The sequence below is a fragment of the Meriones unguiculatus genome, chromosome 19 (genome assembly GCF_030254825.1).
Source record: "Meriones unguiculatus strain TT.TT164.6M chromosome 19, Bangor_MerUng_6.1, whole genome shotgun sequence".
NCBI lineage: Eukaryota > Metazoa > Chordata > Mammalia > Rodentia > Muridae > Meriones > Meriones unguiculatus.
The window spans coordinates 12,762,794-12,784,235 of record NC_083366.1 but is presented as its reverse complement, the minus strand read 5'-3'; the positions used below and the strand labels follow the sequence as shown (position 1 = coordinate 12,784,235).

The 21,442-nt window shown below is 41.1% G+C and overlaps 1 protein-coding gene across 3 annotated transcripts in view; it reads left to right on the top strand.

Moving 5' to 3' along the window:
* Positions 1-21,442, top strand: part of Pter (phosphotriesterase related) — a 61,455-nt gene that overhangs the window by 13,588 nt on the left and 26,425 nt on the right. The gene's annotated exons all lie outside the window — the stretch shown is intronic.

Here is a 21,442-nt window from a genome sequence, read left to right as displayed (position 1 = left end):
AACAGATAAGAACAAAGGAGAAAAGGAAGGTTTTTTGTTGTTTTTTGTTTTTTTAAACTGCTTAATCTTTTTTTTTTCTTTTATCCCTAGAGATTTGCTGAAGATTGAACGCAGGGATTTTCACATGCTAGACATGCCCTTCCCTCACAATCTGGTTTTCTGTGCCTAATATATTCACCTTTGTTGAAAATTTTGCATTTATAACACTTTTCAAAGTATCGATTCTTCCCACCTTTTCCTGTTGTGGAATCTATTTCTTATCCAAGAGAATCTAGTCGATAAGGGGTTTTTTGCTTGTTTTTTTAAAGGTCAGCTCAAGCTAGACAATTTCGCATGTCACCTGGGAAGCCATCTTTTACTATTAGTGAACGATTCTTGGCGACGCTTCTTCTCTGTTACGAGAGGGACAGGGCGGATTCTTCAGGGTGTATCCGCAACAACAAAGGCACTTATTTAGCACTGCCTCTGGCTTAGGAATCTATGGTAGAAGTGAAGAGGCTGACTTCTAATTTGGCCTCAAGCCATAATTGTTACATGGCTTAGGTAAACACAAAACTGGATTATGGAAAAGGAGAAACATTTAGGAGCTCCAGAGCGTCTTAGATTCGCAGCCCTAACGTCTCGCTTCGGTGTTGCAAGGACAAGGAGAGGCTCCTCGCTACTCATGCCTCATTATGAGTCCAACTGGTTATTGCCTCCTAGTTTAAATATAGTTGAGAAGGGTGTTTGTTATTAAGCATTTAGTTTGCATTTAGCTATGCTGTATGCTTTAGGGTTATTTTTATTATTGCTTCTTGCAACAACCAAATTAAATAGGTGGGTCTAAATTGCTAAAGTCCTTGTTTTTATAATTAGGAAAAGGAAAACACTGCAATCCAGTGACTGCTTCATGGCACCCCGAGAGCCGTGCAGCTGGGATTGGATGTTGTAGCAGTGTTTCTAGAACAATAAATGATATTTGCTTTGGAGTAGCAATTGCATGTTAAAGAAGATCGTGGGAACTCATTATGATGGTCACAACATATGTTCCCAGGACTTAATAAAAAGATCCTGAGGCTGCGAGGTTGAGAGATTCAGCTCTGGTATAGATTAGTGGACCCTTGAAAGAACAAGAATTCAGTTTTCACATCTGCAACACAAACATATAGTCCCTTTCAGCTTAAACTCTTGGCATATAACATTTAACTTTGATTGAAATTTAAACATGATCATTGTAAACACACTTTTTAATATTTAATAAAAATATCCAATATTTTTGTTACTTTAAAGTCATTGATCTAAATTCAAAACCATACTTTGCTTGGATGGCATTTCAGCCTCTGACATGTTTTGGCAGCGGATTTGTGATTTGACTTAAAATGACTTTATTTTTTTTTTATTCAAGAAACTTAGTAAAATTCTTAAAGTTACAGACATTAATCAAATCCCAAAAAAGAGATTAAAATTATAATCCTTCGGTATTTTGGTAATTTTGACAAAGTGTATTTTAAGCTATAATTAAAGGAACTTTCTGTTTAACAATTGTTTAAGCTAAAAGATTTGTGGATCAGTTTTCTCCCATCATTATATCCTGGAGATCAAACTCAGGTCACCAGCTTGGTGGCAAGCGCCTTCACATCTGAGCCGCCCTACCAGTCCATTCTCCACATTTTCTCACTGCTTTGAGACAAAGCCTATGTAGCCCTGGCTGGCCTGGAACTCAGATCCGCCTGCCTCAGCTTAGAATTAAAGCCATACATTACCGAAGTCTATTATGTACTTAAAAATGTAAGGACTACATGCTTCTAACAGGCATGTTTCCTCGGTATATGTACAGTGCAGTGGATAAACTGCACACAAGACAAAAGCTTAGTCAGAAACTGCTTCTAAGTAGCAACGCTCTGGTCTTAGACCTTCTTTCATTTCCCTCAACCCAGGGGTCAGGTTACGTAGTTCATGTTTTTCTGGGAATATTAACAATTTCACTTCCTAAGTGCTTTTTTTTTCCTACAAACTTTAACACAATTTAAAAACATGTCTTTTCACTAACTCTACTTTGTCCCACACCAGCAGCCTCTTCGTCTAGGAAGACTGGGTGCTGCATACTTGGACTCGTCTGTCTTTTATATACACTATACACTGCAAAATAAGATGCACGGATATAAGGAGGAAGGGCTAATCTTGCATTACCAAATTTACATTAGTATTAGGCCTTCATACATTTCTTTCTTCCTCCCTCCCAAACCAGCGCAATACCGTATTGCTCAGCAGCAGTTTATTATTCTATTTTCAAGAGACAGCACTTCACCATGAGTTTAACAATTGTTTAAGAATAGAGCTAAAGGCAAAGAGGATGGACATAAGAAGAAAGCAGGAAACAACCTAGGAACCTGCCACAGAGGGCCTCTGAAAGACTCTGCCCTGCAGAATATCAAAGCAGACTCTGAGACTTTATGGCCAACTGTTGGGCAGAGTATATGGAATCTTATGTCAGAAGTGGGAAATAGTAGGTTATGAAGAGGACAGGAACCCCACAAGGAGAACAACAGAACTAGAAAATTTGAATACAGGGGTCTTCCCAGAGACCCATACTCCAACCAAGTACCAGGCATGGAGATAACCTAGAACCCCTGTGCAGATGTAATCCATGGCAGTTTAGTGTCTAAGTGGGTTACATAGTAATGGGAACAGGGACTGCCTCCGACACAATCTGATAGGCCTGCTCTTTGATCACCTCTCCCTGAGTGGAGAGCAGTCTTACCAGGCCACAGAAGATTACAATGCAGCCACTCCGGATGTGATCTGATAGACTAAGATCAGAAGGAAGGAGAGGAGGACTCCCCTATCAGTGGATTTGGGGAGGGGCATGCATGAAGAAGGGAGAAGGAGGGTAGGATCGGGAGGGGAGGAGGGAGGGGCTTATGGGGGGATACAAAGTGAATAAAGTGTAAAAGAAAAAAAGGAAAGAAACATGCTTGACAAACAAGTGAGATGATAGGGAGAATAAAGCACTATAGATTTCAAAGGAAAAAAAAGAATATAGCTAAATAGTTGTGTTTAGTAATAATAATAAATAAATACATGAGTCTGCAATATCTTAGGAAGCAGTAATAGAGACCCACAAAATAAAATATTTTGCACAACAAACCTTTCTTTTAAAGATTCCTGTGTGTGTGTGTGTGTGTGTGTGTGTGTGTGTACACATGCCATATTCATACAGTGCCCAGGGAGGCCAGAAGAGGGTGTTAGATCCCCTGAACTGAAGTTACAGGTGAAGCCACCAGACTCAGGTGCTGGGACCCAAACTCTGGTTTTCTCTGGTTTTTCAGGAAGCATTCTTAACTGCTGGGCCATCCACTAGAGAAACCTTTCTAGGAGACATGGTGTCTTTTATGTTTATGGGGAATACATATAGATGATTAAGTTCTCTTATATTTACATATTTGCTTTTATTTGACGCTGGGAACTTTTTCCAGTTATGTAAGGCTTTTTCTGTAGAGAACTGAAAATTCCTTAGGAGCGTTTTTCCATCCACTTCAATGATAGAAGCTTATGTCTCCGTGGCATACTGGTTACTACAGATCTGCCCTTGACACCTTGCAGTAAATCACCCTTCATGAGGAGAAACAAGCTGTTGTTACCTCGCTTTTACTTTCCCTTTTGAAATTGAAATTGTTTTTATTCCATATACTCTGATGTGGTTTCTCTTCACCCAACTCCTCCCAGGTTTCTTCCACCTCTCCATCCATCCAACCCCATTCCTTTTCTTTCTCTCTCTTGATAAAACAAACCCTTTCAGTACATCAAATACTAGTCTTTCCCCCAAATCTGTTCCTGTATGAGACACTCCATTCTCGTCGGAGCAGATTCTGTCAGTGATGTTTTTCCTAAACCTATTAATAGCACTTCTCAACAAAGTTTGCTTAAGCCTGTGGTTCCACAAATTCCTAACCAAGTTTTGTATTTTACAGTTTCATTGTTGTGATAATTCAGTAGAAGCCAGTCATTCTCTAGGATGCTGTGTCCATTTGATGTAAAAATGTTGCCATAGAGTTTCATTGCTTGTATCTCTGTTTCTTTTAAAGACCTTGATAGTATATGTGAATATATCTGTGTATCTATTCACTAAATAAAAGCATTTGTCTTCTTCTGATTTTTCTTCTTCTTCTTTTTTTTTAACTGAGCTCTCTATTTCCCTGAAAACCACAATCTTCTCTTGGGACATTAGGGGAGCATTGGACTGAGTGAATACTCTGGGTCTGATAAAGCAGGGAGGGTTCTTAATTTTCTTTATAAGACGTTGAATTGATTTAACAAGGTTGTGCCTGACAGTTGCACATAAGTTTGCTCTTCAGAACCTGAGTTAGGGTCTACACCGGTATAGCAGGGGAAGAAGTAAAAATAAGGACATGTTCAGTTTTCTAGTCTGCAATAATCCATTTTTCTGTTGCTATAGCAAAAAGTCTGAAAGTGGATGAATTATACAGAAAATAAATCTACAGACCTTGTAGTTTAGAGGCCCAGTAGTATGATATCAGTATCCGTTTGGTTTGGGTGTGGGTCCTCATGACTGTCACATCATCATGGATGGCATCATGGCATCATTGTAACAGGGAAAGATCCCTAGTGATAGAGAATTCCAGAGAGACTAGGAAGGAGCCAGGCTTAGTCATTGACACAACCACCATATACAAACTAACCTAGATTCCAAGAGAACTCACTTACTCCCAAGGGCAGTATCCACAATGAGCCAATTATTTTCACTAGGCTTTTAATGGCCACACTACATCTCACATTGCCATAAGGAGGACCAGGCTCCCAATCCATGAACCCTAGAAGTATCTATTTAAACCATAGCCAAACCATGCCATAGTCTTTTGAATGTCTAGTCCTATAATCTGTACTGTATCTGCAATATAATCAACCCTACTCCTAATACACCCCTTATGACTTCGGAGTACCCACTCATCTCTCGGGAGATGAAATTTAGATGAGATAGAGGGAGGGTAAGAGCTTCTCTAGACAAATGAAGTCACAGAAGCTACTTGAGCTTGGTTCATCTTGGTCAACATCTTGACTAGATTAAGGATCGTATAGGTGATGGGTAGAGCACACTGTTGGAGTGTCTGTGTGAGCCCTTAAGGAGATGGTACATTTAAGGGCTTTGAAATAGTGAGTAGGTTAATCCCTTGCTGGATTCATACTATAATGGTGCTAAGGGGTGGCAGTAAAATGTAGGCCATGAAACCTGCTGGGAAGAAACAGCTTGAAGTTACAGTTTGCTCTGCCTCATCATGCTCCCACCTGCTTTAATGCAGTCTGCTGAAGAACACTCTCTGCCACGTGCTTCTGCCATCATGATGATCTACCCAAGCACACGGGACCAAGAAACCCTGGCAGGAGTCCTCTGAAATCAGGGGTCAGAATGAATTTCCACTCCTGTAATCCCTTGTGTCTGTTATTTTGTCACAGTGAAAGGGGATACTTAGGACACTTCCCATAAGCAGTTAACCAAAGCTGATAGGTTGTGAGCGACATGTTGGGATTCATGTCCTGTGTCTTTTTTTCAAGAACAAAATGATGTATATTTTCTTTGGCTCACATTTTGGGTCTTTATTAATAAGTGTTGGTCGACTCTCAGGAGACAAACCTCACAAGTCATGCTGGTGATACTATTTTTGAAGGTCTCCCTGGGGATGCTTCCAGAGCCCACAGTGAAGTGTTCTGCCTTTAGTGAAAATGGACTGCAGCTTCTCACCCTTGTTTGAACAGGAACTCCATTTCCTCATTGCTGAAATGGGAGTAATAATAAGTGGATTTCATCTCAAAGCACATTCTGTGGTCCAGTCTTCCACTGTTGGGTCCACTTCCATGACTCACCTTCATCCCTTGCCTGCTTGTCCTGTACATTAGGAGACTTAATTAAAGTGTGCAGAGTGCCTTAAGCTCTTCAGGGAACCACCTGAAATTATTATGTAAATAACTGTTTTGATGCTCAGTAATCTCTTGAAGGCAATGAAACTAGCTATATAGAGAGCTCTAATATACAGTTTTACGAAAATACATTCATTTGTACAGTGACTGGCCTTTAAGAGTTCAGAGTTGAACTACTGGGAACCTTCTGGCCATTCTAAATGATTTAACTTTTATCATCACTAAGTGACATATTTCAAAGATCAGTTAAGTATCCAAGTAATGCTTGTTTGAATCAGCTTTCAAGACTTAACAGTTTGTTCTCATATGATAATCATTTCAACACTTCCATATTACAGGAAAAAAAAAAGAGGGTGCCTGTCCAAGCTGGCATGTACCCTGAAATGTTATTCCTGAGGTACAAGGCAAATCCTTTAGTTTCCTTTCCTAACTTGTCACTGCTGCCTTCCTCTCTCCAGCATGCAGTCCGTACCCTTTACTTCCCATTAGATTACCATGCTAACGCAGGGCTCATCTTCGGCCAGGCCCGTGTGTCAGTTTTTTTCATAATGAACCAGTCATGCAGCCTATGCATGAGGATTTCCAGGCTGCTTGCAAGTTCTAATATGCGTTTTCTTGCTCATGCCAGGCTTCTTCTCCTACTCCAGGAAGCCTTCTTAGTGCCCCTCATGTTGGTGATTGTCTCCATATGCCCAACAGGGAATTTGCCCTATATCTTTTTCCTGACATCACCATACTGCATCATTTTAAGAATGTCTTATTAATATAAGCAATCAACTAACTTCTCTTTGGTTTTCACCACGTGACAGGACTTTGTCATAGGTTCTGTGGCTTCGTAGTGGCAATGTTATCCCCGTTTCATTTTCGTGTTCCTTAATATCTTCATTAGTCATGAGAGAGCCTCAGCAAACAACTGCTCCATTGAGTTTAAGTGTATCCATGTAAAAAAAAATGTTAGTGCCTGGAAATCTTGGCTTCCTCAAGTTGTCTTTCTAGATTCTCTGAACTTAGGTGTCAAGGTAGCTGTTATAAATTATAGCAAGATTTCCTACTGTCTTCAGATTAGCGAAGTCTCATGGTAAGCCTACAAAGACAACACAGTACAAAAGAGAACATATGCCTAAAATACATTCCACTGGAATGGAACTGAAGGGTGGGAAATGCAGGACTAAAGACCAGTTCTTTGCTTATTGAGTGCTTATTTGCATATTCTTTGCTTATTAGTAGTCAGTTGCAGTCATAATTCAGCGCTGGTACCTGCAGCTACAAGAGCAGAAAGGGACTACTAGTAGTTACCAAAGTAAGGCTGGCTCAAGTCTCACTCTCCCTTTCATCAGCCATGTCGTGATGTTTGTCACACAGTTGTCCAGGTGGGAAGCAGCCACGCTAACAGATCGAGAGGACAAAGGCTGGCAGAAGGCTGGCGAGGTCTCTGATGCTCCCTGCTGTGTCTCTTAGAACTTTCCTCTAACTGCGCTGTTGTTTTCTTTTTTTTCACCAAACAGGCTCAGCCTGACTATCTAAAACCATGCAGCTGCCACTGGTTCTCTGTTGAACTCTACATTAGCTAAACAGAGTAGCAAATCTCAAGCCTTTTTAATCTCATCTTCAAATTAAAGGATGTGGGAAGAGTTCTTAGGGAGTATCTTTTAATACACAGAGGTGCGATTGAATCTGTGATTCAAAGAAGACTTTCAAAATTAAACTGCCTTAAAAGGATAAAAGTGTGGGTGGTCTAGGCTCAATACATTCAAAAACATGAATCTAGGGGCATTTGGGAGATGACTCAGTCAGTAAAAACAAGGTCCCAAGTTCAAATCTAAACACCCACATGAAGCTTCCAGGCATGGTAGCACAGACATGTAATCATAGTACAGGGTGGATTGAGACAGACAGATCTTTACCGAAGCTTACTGGACAGCCAAATGGGCCTAATCAGTAAGCCTCAGCTTCAGGGAGAGACCCTGTCTCAAAAGCTAAATTGCAAAGTGATGGCAAAAGGTCAGCAGCATCAACCTGTGCACATTCCCACCCCCACCCACATGCACACATGAAACATAAAAGTCACTGTCCCATGTTCTTGTGAAATCATCGCTCTGGCCAGGCACCACCGCTGTCACTTTACTTGGGTTTTTGTGCTTTTCTGCCTTCCAGTTGATTTCCACTGAGTTACTTGAGATGAAGTCACTTACTGTTATTTTTAAGTGTACAAAAGTCATGTATCCCTATATAGTATTGTGTGGGGCAAAGCAGAATAAGCTAGAAAGTTGTGTTCACTGTCTTCCAAGAGCCTAGAGTGTGAAGATACAGGCAAATTGAAGAAACAAACATGGTTTTAAAATCTGTCACCCAGGAACTGAAAGAAAACATTTTCCATGCTTTTAAGTAATTTTCAACGTTATGATTTAGGAAAATGGTATAATTCTCAACAAAAAGAATCTGTTACCTGAGAATTCTCTACTGTCATAATTATATTAGACACTCATTCTAGAAAAAAAGCATAACCTTTTAGTAACAGTTTTTAATGTCCGTGGGCTATCCATGTTAGAGTTTTTGCTTAGTTAGTGCTTCTGTTTTGTTTTGTCTTGTTTTGCTTTGAGATAGGGTCTCTGCTCTAGGTAGAGCTCAGACTGCCAAGGCTGGCCACAAACTCAATACAATCCTCTTTCCTCACCATCCCAAGTGTTAGGACTATGAGCACAGCCACCTAAATCAGCTTAAAATATTCTTTTCTGATCCTAAGCCTATGTCTATTTATAATTGTCTTGTTTTTGCTTTACTAAAATTTCCTTTCTTCATTATGTTTTCTTTATGTAAGTCATTTATAGACTACAGCTTGGTCTATAACAAAAGCATATAGATAAAAATTGCTCCTATGTGCCAGACACTGACGAGAGCTGAGGACAGATAAGATATAGACTTACCTGCAGAGGTTAAAGTCTAATAAAGAAATAAAACAAAAGTACATTGTCAAGGTGCTACCCTAGCATCTAAAACCGTTCAATAAAACCTGAGCCAGGTAAGAACTTGTGGAATCCAGACAAGAGCAGAAGGAATTTAGGGATGGGGAGCAGAGAATAGGTATGGGGTGGAGGTGGGGATGATCTTCCAAAACTGTCAAACTGTAGGTTAAGATTTATCTGGGAATTGGAGAGATGGACTTTGGTTAGGAGCACCAGAGAACCAAAGTCAATTCCCAGCACCTATATTAAGCATCACAACTGTCTAGGGGATCTGATGACCTCTTCTGGCCTTTTTTTTTTTTTTTTTTTTGCAATTGCTTTAATATAGTGTGCTCATGTGTGCACGCACACACACACAGAAAGATGAGGGACAGGTAAGTCTATTTTGAAAGACATATTTTTAAAGTTAGGAGAGCTCAGACAGAGAACAGTTTGTGCCTGCATTCCAGAAAGCTTGGCAAGATGGGTTGCAAATATGGGAAAGCCATTATAAGCTCTTGCCTTAGTCCGTGTATGATGTGAGATAATGGTGGCTCCCACTAGGATGGTGGCAGCAAGTTAGGAGGAAAGGACGAATTGTAGCTGCAGTATCAGAGAAAATGTAGACGTGTTGACTGTTTTGGAACAAAATCTGATGTCCCGTCTAAGTGACTGTGTGCTGCATTTGGCACAGAGAGATCCTTCAGTATGGCTGCGACTGTGTTCCTCATAGGCTAGCCTCCCTTGGTTACTCAGAGCAAACTTGCTGTGAACTGCTCTTCATCATTAATAGTGACATGCTTCAAAGTATGCTGTAATCCAGCTTGCCAGCCCCTTAGCAGAGTCCTTAAATTTCTTTGGCTTCAGTTTCCTCATCAACCCAGAAGCTTTTGCAAACGTTTAAGATGAGAGGTACAGACTTGTGCACATTTGGCATGTGGACGGAACTCTGTTAATATGGAAGAGAAAGTGGATAAGACACTATTATTGTCTGAGCCTCTGACAGGTGAGGCGCCCCTCTTGCATTTTGTCAAATCTCCCATTCTCTGACTAGAATAGCACGTAATAGATGCTAAATAAATTTATCAAATCTGTAGTAACTGTTTTTATATCATCTCTTTGCTTTTCTGCTGAGCTGCCGACCCCGCATCCTTAGGAAAGGCTGCTCTCTCATTGGTTCTGTCATTATGTGGTTTGTCTTAACTTGCAATTTCTTTTGTTTGATTTCTCCTTTTCACTTACACTTGCTCTTTTATAACAATTTTGTTTAAAAATGTTTGAGAGCTCCTACTTCTACTCTTAGCCTGACACAGGAGGGGATTCAAGTAGAATCTTGACTCTTGGCTGAGTTGATTGTGATATAAGAAAACAAAACAAAACAAAACAAAACAAAACACTGTGATGATTAAAATATATCCTCAGAAAAGTGATGGTGGTCTGCACTAGAGACAGAAATTGATTAAAGTGTGTGTGTAACAAGCTAAAGCTAGTTTTCATAACCAATAAAATTATTTTTTCTTATTTGTCCTTTAGAAAGAAAGAAAGAAGGATTCAAAGCATAGAATCTTTTCCAATTTTTTTGGTCAGGCTCCAGAATTTCCATCCTGAGTCCCGGACTTTCATGTCAAGGTGACTTCAAGGTCAGCCTACTGAATACTCAATGAAACCACAGGATTTAATCAGACTGAACCAAGCCACTGGAAAGATAGAGATTTGATCTGAAATATTACATAAGAGACAATACCAAACATCAGAAAAGAATGGTTCTTGAGAACATAATCTTTGTCGGCTTTTGGTGCTTAAGTTAGAGGAATCAAACTGATTTTTACAATGTGATTTTATTTTAGGTGTTGATCTTTTTTGCACTTTTTTCTTTTACCGATTATGAATATAAAAAAATTAAACATAAACGAGCTAGGGAAATATTGTTGTAATAAGAAAAATATGAACTATCTTGGCATATTCTACCAGCCTACAATAAACATAATATTTCAATATGTCTAGTTTTAAGCTCTTGTGCAAATATATATGCTGCACATACATTTATCACACTTAGTATAGTTTGTTTTGCTTTTTAATATATTACAGTATGAGCGTCTTCCTAGGTCATTGAACAGTCTTTGAAAGTGCGGGCTGTGGAGACAGCTCATTGGTTAAAGCACTGGCTATACAAGCATGAGGGGTGGAATTCAGATCTCCAGACCTGTGTAAATGCTGGGTGGGCATGGCAGCCTCAGAAGACAGAGGTGGAGGGAGTCAGCTTGTGTCCTCGCTGTGAGCTCTGGGTGTGATTGAAGCCCTTGTCTTAGTAAATAAGGTAGCAGAGTAATGGAGAGTGGTTCCTGACAGCAGCTTTGAGCCTGCACATATACACGCACATATCACGGGTGTGTGCGCTCACACACTTGTGCCCACACAGACACATACACACAAACACACACTCACACGCAAACAGATATGTAAAAATACTCTTTAAGTATTTTTCACTGTTTATATAGGTGTCGATAAGTATTTCACCATTCTCTTCTAAGGTATTTTTGTTGTTTTTACAAAATATGTTTATTTTTATTGTGTGTGTGTGTGTGTGTGTGTGTACCTGGATATATGTGTATAATGTTCATACAATGCCTGGGTAGACCAGAAGACAGCTGGAAGTTACAAGCAGCTGTGAGTCTCTGTAGGCTGGCGCTGGAAACTGCGCTTAACCGCTGTGCCATCTCTCCAACCCCTGAAACTTGGTGCTATTCTAGATAACAACATAATAAAATCTTTCTATATTGATGTTTTTTTTTTACATGTGCCTAAACTTCTCCTTAAAGCAGATTCCTAGCATTGAGGTAGCATATTTCAGTCTGTGAATAATGCCAAAGTGTTTTTCTTTAAATCTAAGGAAAACTTTACCTCTGAGCATTACTGCAGAGAGAGGGACTGTGGCATTTCTACCTTCATTGTGGTGGCATTAATTTTTATAAACTACTCACCGAAATGGCAGATTTGTTGTAACGGACCTCCAAGGGAATTTCTCTTTTGAAGAAACCCTACAATGTCAGTACTTTTGCCAACTGTCAAGGACTAAGTTACCATTGAAATGTAAAGCTTTTCTCTGATGCCTGAAACAAGATTTCCATCCATGAAAATCCCTGACAGTCATTTGGTACTGCTGGTGCAGATGTAAGTTAAGGTCTTTAAATGATGGACTTCTAAATAACTGTATACCTTAAGCAATATGTTTTATTTATTTGCAGTGTGTATAGGCATCACAATGCACAAGCCAAAGTCACAGGACAGCTTCTAGAAATCTGCTGTTCATTGTACCTTACAAGTCCCACGGATCAGCTCAGGCCAGGAGGCTTGGCAACAATCGTCTTCACTCACTGAGCCTTCTCACTTGTCTGTCCTTTATTCTTTCGAATGTTCCCACTAAACTGAAATTGCACGACCTTTTCTTCCACCATGTTTTGGAGTATTATCTGGTGACATCAGTCCCATGTCAATGCCCTACTTATCCATCAATGGAGCATTTGGTCAGCTACTAATAGAAAAGACGCTGCGTTACATTGTAGCCCCCTTGGAAGTTGTTAATATAGCATTTCTTTTAAAAACTATAGCAATATTTTTATATGTCCATACTTCTCAAAATGGTATGTCCACCCAGTGCATTCCCTTTCAAAATATCCATGTCTTTTTACACAGAGCTAAAAAAGAAAGAAAGAAAGAAAGAAAGGAAGGAAGGAAGGAAGGAAGGAAGGAAGAAAGAAAGAAAGAAAGAAAGAAAGAAAGAAAGAAAGAAAGAAAGAAAAGGACAATTCTTCAAAAAGAACAATAACCCAAACAATCCGGAGCAAAACAGAACACAGTAGGAGGCACTACAGGAGGCTTAATCCAGTACAGACTACAGTAATTACAGTGGCGTATCCTTGCATAACAGCACACACGTAGATCAGCGCGCACGGAGAGCCTGCCGGGAAGGACACCCACGTGCCCACAGCCAGCTCAGCTTCAACAAGGCTGCTAAGGATGTGCACTGGGGCAGGGACAGTCCTCAGTCAGTGGTGCTGTGAAAATCAGACACTCAAATATAGAGGAGTCAGAGTGGATCTCTCTTTCCCCATGTTCAGAAAGCAACTTGAGATGTAAAGACCTAAAATTACTGAAAGAAAATACAAGGGAGCTTCCTCAGTACCCTGAAACAGGAGAACATTTTTTATTATTATTATTACATTCTAAAAGCACAGAGCAAAAGCAGAAATTCACAAGTGAGATGACATGCAGCTAAAAAGCTTTTATCATAGCAAAAGAAACTATCAGCATAATGAAAACTTTCAAAATAGGAGAAAGTATTTGCAAACTATGTATCTGATACCATTTAAAAATGTGATTGCTTCTTCAAACCTCACCATATCGTAATACCACAGCTAGTGATGAGGACTCCAACTTATCAATTTGGCCTGGGGAACAATTCACAGTTCAGTCTACAGCTCTAGCTTAAAGCAGAGGCTTCAAACAATAGCTATTTTCTAATACCCCACAACTCTCTAGGTTTACTGTGCTCTGCTGAGTCATTTGGAGCTGGAGTTGCAGTCATCCGGGACCTTTGTAGGACAAAAGCATCCACGTTGGTCATGCAACTGTCTGGTACCTCCAACGAGGCTGAGTTCACAGGGGCATGGGAACCTCCTCTCTGCAGCACTCCCAGGATTCCCCCTTCACATGCAAACATAAACAGACTTCTTACAAGATAACAAAACGCAAAGAAAGAGGCTGCTTCTGAAGATTTTGGTTTCAGATTGCCATCCTGTCAGTCCATCACTTCCACCATATTGTTTTGGTTACAGTGAGCGGCAGGCCATCTCAGGGTGGCAGGGGCGCTGCACAGGAGTGGTGCCGTTGGGAGGCACACTCACTGACGGCCATCTGTGGAGACTAACACGCTGTAGTATGCACATTCATTTTAAAAGGCATTCTCGTTGCTGTTCCCCATAGCTAATGAGGACCTCCTGCAGCTGTAATCACTTTGGTGGGCATTTCCAAAAACCTAATGAGCTCTGATGTCAATCGAAGTAGTCAATCTACTTTTAACAATCCTGGGTCTCAAGTGCAGGAATTCATTTATAAGCAAATTAGAGCCTTGGTTTGATTCATAAACTTCAGCCCCCTATTGTTAGTTTTTAAAAAGAATAAGTTCAGGTCCATTTGGCTGTAGATACTAAGAAAATATTTAGGAAATATTTCAAATTTTGTAATAATTCCAAACATATCGATGGTGCTTTATAATTTAAATAGTGCTTTTGGGTATTCTCTGGCTTGTCTTTTCCTTTTGATCTTATGCCATAGTTCAGGAGAATGAGTTTTCAAGCAAGGAAACGAACTCATCAGAAGCTTTTACGCTTTCTTCGAGAACACAGAGAAGAAATGTCAGAGGTAGGACCCATTCTCCTAAAGTTCTCTCAAATGTTGAAGGGCCTGAAGCTGAAATCCATCCTCCTACATACACACACACACTCTCTCTCCTCTCTGTCTCTGTCTCTGTCTCTGTCTGTGTGTGTGTGTGTGTGTGTGTGTGTGTGTGTGTGTGTAAATACATATATCTTAAAGTATTTTCCTTAAAGAATAGAGCCTGAAGCTTGGACTGCATTGAAAATTCATTTTTCACAGTTGGAAAAACAGATTGAGAGTAGTTATGCCACTCTCCCAAAGTGATGCCTTTATTTAGTGGAACAGCCAAGAACTATAGACTGAAACCTGCTAGTCTTCCAGCTTCATTCATTCCTTCAAGGATAGATTTCTAAAGAAATTTGTGTGAAGATTTTGGAGGTACTGCCTCGTTTCTGTAATCCTAGCACTTGGGACACTGAGACAGGAAGATCTCCATGAGTTCAAGATCACCTTAGGCTTCATAGTGAGTTCCAAGCCAGCTTGGGCTGCTAGGATCCTGTCTTGTAAAACGAAAGAAAGAAGAACAAAAAAAAAAAAGTGAGAAAGAAATGCAGATATCTTACAAATTTCAGACACTAATTTGTGATTTTCTAGGAATTAAATGTAAACACTTAAATTCTTTAGTGATTAAGTACAGTTCAGAACCAGCATTAACATTTACTCAAAGTATCACAACTTCTGATGCTGCAAAAGACACTTCTGTGACATTCTGAGGACTAAATTCAATGCACAGATTTTCTTCCTTCCTTCTTTCTTTTTTTTTTGTTTGTTTTTGTTTTGTTTTGTTGTTGCTTTGCTTTTGTTTTTTGACACAAGTTTTCTCTGTATAGCGTTTGGCTGTCCTAGACTCATTTTGTAGATCAGGTTGGCCTCTAACTCACAGAGATGTGCCTGCCTCTGCTTCCCCAAGTGCTAAGAGTACAGGCTCTTTTTCTTTACTTTTTTCCTTTCCCTTCCTTCCTTCCTTCCTTCCTTCCTTCCTTCCTTCCTTCCTTCCTTCCTTCCTTCCTTCCTTCTTTTTTCTTTTTTCCATGTGGGTGTTTGTGAGAGAGAGAGAGAGGGAGAGAGAGAGAGATAGAGAGAAAGAAAGAGAGAGAGAGTGATACGGAACTACACTAAAGCCTTATGGCTTTCTGCTTGATGAGTAAACATTCTACTACTGAACTAAACCCTGAATTCCCAGTAAGAAACATGCTCCACAACAAGAATGAAGTTGTAACTGGCCCATGTGGTGACAGATGTATATCTTGATTCCAGGACTATCCTTGGTATTGAAATCAAAACATTTCCCCAAGTATTCTTCCAGTATCCAGGTTGGAGCCTTCGGAAAGAAAGGACATAGGATGAACCTGCCAGACAATGTTTTGACAGACTATTATACTCCCCAGGCTCTAGGATGTCACTGGTATAAGGCTTATTTCATTTTGACTTAAGATACCATTTCTTCCCCCTTCCTTCTCTCCTTTTTCCATTGCCTCCCTACTACTTCCCTCCTTTTTACCTTATTTTCCTCATAACAAGAGTATTTTCAGTTGTTTCACTAAACAGCAAGCTAACAACATCAACAAGGCAGTTACAATAAGGCAGTGACAAAATCAACAAGTGACATACAGTCACAGAATGTGTGATATGAAGAGTTGACCAGGTGGCCCATTTTGATGGACCTAGAGTCAGCGAAGCCCCCAACCATCTCCTCAGCCATGCACGCTGATATGGTCTCCAGCTTTCATAACATTTCCACATTGTCTGTCAAGTCTTTTAGTCTAAAATAACAAAAATAAGCTTGTGAGTGAAATAATTTTTCCAGTTGTTTCATGAGATGTTCATTTTTGCTCTGAGCCACTTTTTTCTATTTATCTCACAGTTTGAAGAATGTAGTGGCTTCCATTTTTGCACTTGTGTGTTTGATAACATCTCTTTCCCTCTCTTCCTCTCTCCTGCACCTCTGTACAGGAAATGATGCCCTGGCCTCATCCTTATGCATGTTAAGCAAGTGCTCTACCATTGAGATACCTCTCTAGCTCTGTTTGGTTGTTAGTTTGAGACACAGTCACACTTAGCAAGCTGGCTTTTAGCTCACACTGCAGCCCAGGCAGGCAGGCCTGGAGCTTAGGATCCTCTTGCCTCAGTCTCTTGAGTCGCTGAGACTGCAAGCTTGCATCACAGTGCCTGCTAGCTCTTGCGGTATTTTGAGCATGCCTGGTATAGAGGAATCGTGTTACTTGTGTGCAAGATGCTCTTCCGAGGCCGCCGTTCTCCAGCAGCCACATCCTCGCTGTGTGAGAGAAGACATGTCACAGACTTGAACCTGTACATGATGGAAGTATTCAAACAAGCTTAAAAACATATTATATAGTTGTTAAAATATTTTTATCACAAATCAGATGTCAGCTTTAAGTGCGGTGTTTATAGAAAACTGCTGTACTGTGATGTAACACATAAAAAATAGAAATGTTGATATATTTGGGCCATTTATTTGCAGGGTATTTTTTTTTAGTGCCAGAATGTCCAGTTAAAAAGTTCCATCTGCTTTTTTGCTTTTTTGCCATCTCAACTGGTGCCATTTCAGACCAAGCCACCATCTGATTTTTTTTTTTTTTTCCTGCACTATAGCAATAACCTACAGGTCTCTCCAGGGACATGGCCTTGGCTCTATCTCTTTTCCCTCATCAGTAAGGGTTTATTCATGAAGGAAAATGAGTGAAATTCAGCAGAGTGTTTCATAAAAGGTGCTGGACCTTTCACTGTTGTGGGAAAAGTCGGGGTAGGGAATTTTAAATTATTCCAGTAAAAAAGTCAGCTTGCCAATGTGACCATTATATCTGAGCTAAAGTACTGATGGCTTCCATCTGCTCTAGGGCTAGCACCCTGGTGTCAGAAACAGGGCAAAGCACCATGCGGACAGCCTGCAGTGGCTGTGAGTTGAGGAGTTCCCACCTGGTCACAGAGTAGCCAGACTTCTAGAGGACCTCTCTCCTCTAAAATGTGGAGGCAACTCTGTCAGTTACTTCTCTCACCAGTGAGGTAAAATATGAGAGAAATCACCTGGACGGGGAAGCATTTGTTTGTGATTCATTGTTTCAGAGAGGTCAACCCACAAAGCCCAGGGCACTGTCGACTTGGCTCCAAGGTAGTGGGGATCACCGTGGCTGAGGGAAAAGGGAAGGGGAGACTGTTCGTCTTACTGTGGCCTGGAAGCCGAGAGAAAGAGTTGTTAGGAGGGGACAGGATAAGCTTTGGCTTCTAGTAACCCATTTCTTCCATGTTGGCCCCCGCCTCTACCAACTCCCTGAAATGCTGTGATTTTGGTATCACTGTGTTCACTGGGTCAGCCATTGCAATCTAGTAATCTCTGGAAACTTTCTCTCAGACACACCCAGTTGTGTGATTTACCGATATCCTAAGTGCATTGCAGTCCAGTTAGGTTGATACGTTGGCCATCAGAGTTACTGCAAAGGATATTCAATTTAGGTAAACAGACCAAAATAGCTGTCAAACCCCCTGGGAAACTGAATGAAAACCATAGTACTATCCAGACTTCTTCCTCCCCATTAGATCTTCAGTCATCAAGCAAATGTTTTATAAATCTTATAAAAACTAATATATGCATATATTTGTAAATAACCAAGTCCCACTTACTGTCTCCAGTTTTGAGCTGTGTCACACAGCAGTGTTGTTCCGTTTGTTCTCTTACTCTCTTATTTTCATTTATTTACTCTGCTCGCTTTTTATTCTAGGCCCAGCGAGACTAGAAGGGTTGGCAGACATAGTGGCTCATACCTCTATTTCTGGGACTTAGGAGTCCAAGGCAGGAGGATCACCGGGAGTTCACGCTAGCGTAGACCTGGCCTCATAGAATGAAAACACGTTTTTAAAAAGGATTATGTATTAATTTTGTTTGTCTTGTTGCTTTGGCAAAGAATGCAACAAGAGCAACTGAGAAACAGACAGAAATGAATGCTGGAGCTGAGCTAGTTTTCGCCTGGTATCCTTGCCCATGGAATGTTTCTGCCCACGACTGGGCATGGTCTCACCTCACTTAACCTAATCTAGGTGATACTTCAGACACATGCCTGGAAGCCTGTCCCTTCCATGATTCTGGATCTCCATGCTGAAGATGAGCTACCGTAGGCTGTTGTCTCTGGCTGGGCTATTATAGTAATTGCAGGCTATCCTTTCACATGTGGTTCAGATTTCACAGCTGATGTGGAACACAGCTTTTGTCAAATGTGTTTAGAGCTCCAGCTGTCCTTTTTCAGTGCAGGTTGTGTCTAATGCTGAACTTTCTGTGGGAAGCTCTGGAGAAAGCTGGAAGCCTCCTTTTTTTGTTTTTGGCCATTCACCTCTGGACAGAGGTGCACTGCCACTCATCCTCTGTTTGCCATCCCTGGCTTGGCAAGCGCTTGTCCTTATGGTGAAGGATCATGAGAGCCCTCTGTCCATGTACTGAGAGGGACTTCCGGACAGAACACAGGCAGAAAAGGGCTCCCTAGTCACGCTGGGACCAGGAATTCTACTTCTGTGTCTTGCTGCATTCAAAGATGCATTCTCCCTTAAAGCATTTTGTTCCTTAATCTTTTCTCATCCTCTGGGTATGTGTTACATTGTATGTGAGCACAGAAGAGCCAGCCAGCTCTGTTTGAGAGCATTAGAGGAACCTCCCAGAAGGGATGACATTTCTTAAATCATTTTTTTTCACAAAGACTCACAGTTTGTAAGCTCGAAACATACCATGTTACTCTTTCAAATACACATCAATTTAAGTGTGTAGCTTGGAACTTTTCTAGTAGATGTGGTGATAAAGCATTACACATGTAATGCTCTCAGGCAGAAGGAAGGAAACAGGAAAGTAACCCATGTGGAGGACCGGCTCTATTATTAATGGTACTGTGATCTCATCAGCCAAAGGTGTAACTACATACTGTTTATTTTTAGTAGCAAAGAATAAAGCGCCAAATAGTACATTCCAGTCTATAACCATACCACCTTCAATGCACCTCCTCTCTTCCGAACGGAGAGATCATCAATGAAAAATACTGCCTGTTCAGGCACTGGCAATTGTATGGTGATCCTCTGAGCAGAAGCAATTTTGTTCCTCATGGCCTGTATAGATACAGTCTAATGTTGAAAGTGTGGCTTGCACAAGAGCATTGTCAAATGCAGTTCGGTAGCCACATTGGTCATAACCCCAAAGTTCTCTGTGAAAAGTATAAATCAGCCACTTATGACTCTCAGCAAATTATCCCAAACATTGAAGTGGCTGGATAAAAACTGACCTATAATTTGTAGCCTTTTCCCCTGCCCTCTGACTTTGTTTTCTGTACTGTGCCCATGACATATTTTTGTTTTCCAAGGCACTTTTTTACAGTTGTTTTTCTGTTTTTGAAAAATATTTTTTCATAGAATATATTGATTATGGTTCCCCTCCCCCAGCTACTCTCGGTTCATCTCCCTCCCCCATCCAGACCCACAGCCTTTCTTCTGCAAAAAGAAGTGATCCAGTCAAAGTACATAGTAATTCTACTCTTTGTTGACTAGAGGCTGTGTGCCACTTTCCTCCATGTTCTGTTTGTTTATTTTCTGAGACAGGATTTCTCTGTGTAGCCATGGCTATCCTGGATTTGTTCTGTAGACCAGGCTGGCCTCGAACTCACAGAGATATACCTGCCTCTGCTTCACTGAGTACTGGGATTACAAGCATGCACTACCGTGCCTGGCTTTTACCATTATTTTTATGGAGAGTATTTTTATCACATTCCTGCTCAGGTTGATTCCTAGGCAATGTGTATTTACTTATGAAAAATGGGATGCTCAGATAATCATAGAATGAAAGAAGATGATGTTTCAGTTGGTAAGGCACTTTCCTTGAGACATGAAGACCTGAGCTCCGTCCCCAGAGCCCACACGAAATAGCGAGGCAAGTTAGTAGGTGCTAGTAATCCCACTGTCAGGATTAGTCTCAGGTAGAGCCCTGCAGCTGGCTAGCTAGTTTTCTCTGTGAGCTCCAGACCAGGGAAAGGTTTTGTCTCAAACCAAACCAAAACCAAAACAGTAACACACACACACACACACACAAAGCAACAAAACTCAAAACAGCACCAACAGCTTTGGTGAACGGCTTCAGAAGAATGACACCTGAGGTTGACCTCGGCCTCCACAAGCACAGGCTCACATTTATGCACTATCCCTGCACACAGAGAAGGCTTCCAAGACACGAGAGAAGCTAAGTTTAGAATGTCCGCAGTAGAAACACTCGAAAGCTTTAAAAGCTACTTGGTTCTCCGTCCTTCTAGTCCTGAGAACATGTCTCTCTGGTCCTCTGGAAGGAGCTTCATTTCTGGCAGAGCGCCAGAGCTGCCAGCTGCGGGTTGTCTATTCCCCACATTCAGTGTCATCTTCTTCCCTCAGTCCCTTCTGTCAGAGGTGCACTTTAAACACAGATGTGCTTGAACTGGAGTCCTTGCTGTCACAGAGAGAAACTTGGGCGGATACGTAATCTGTGCCCAAAAGGAAACTATGTCGGGGCTAACACAGGTCTTTGCTTTTTAGAGACAGTGGCTGCTTTCTGTTGCAACAGTGTTCTAGGTTCATTTCTGCTGCTGTGATAAAATACCCTGACACAGAGCAACTTGTGGAGGAGAGGTTCATGTTAGCTCCTGACAGTTCATCTGTCGCTAAAGCGTCACAGAGGCAGGAGCTGAGACAGCTGGTCACATCACCCACAGTCAAGAGAAAAGAGAAATGGACTCAAACATCGGTTGCATGCATGTGCACAGCTCAGTTTCTCCACTCTGAGAGAGTCCAGGGCCCCCTGCCTAGGGATGAATGGTACCACCTGTAACAGGTTGGGTGTTCCCATGTCAGTTAGTGTAATGAAGATAACTACCTACAGATCTAGCCACAGACTAACCCAGGGCAGACATTCCCTCACTGAGACTCCTTTCCGAAGTGATTCTGGGTTGTACCCTGTCGACACTTAGCCTCCAAGCAACACAGATAGCACTATCATCAGTCTCATTGTAACAAGGAAGTGTTGCTTTTGTATACTGAAGGGTCACTTTCTGTGTGCAATGTATGATCAACCCATGAAGGGATTCGTTTCTTCTTACTTTTGACGTTAATAAACCTGGTTACGCATTTCTTCTTCCTCC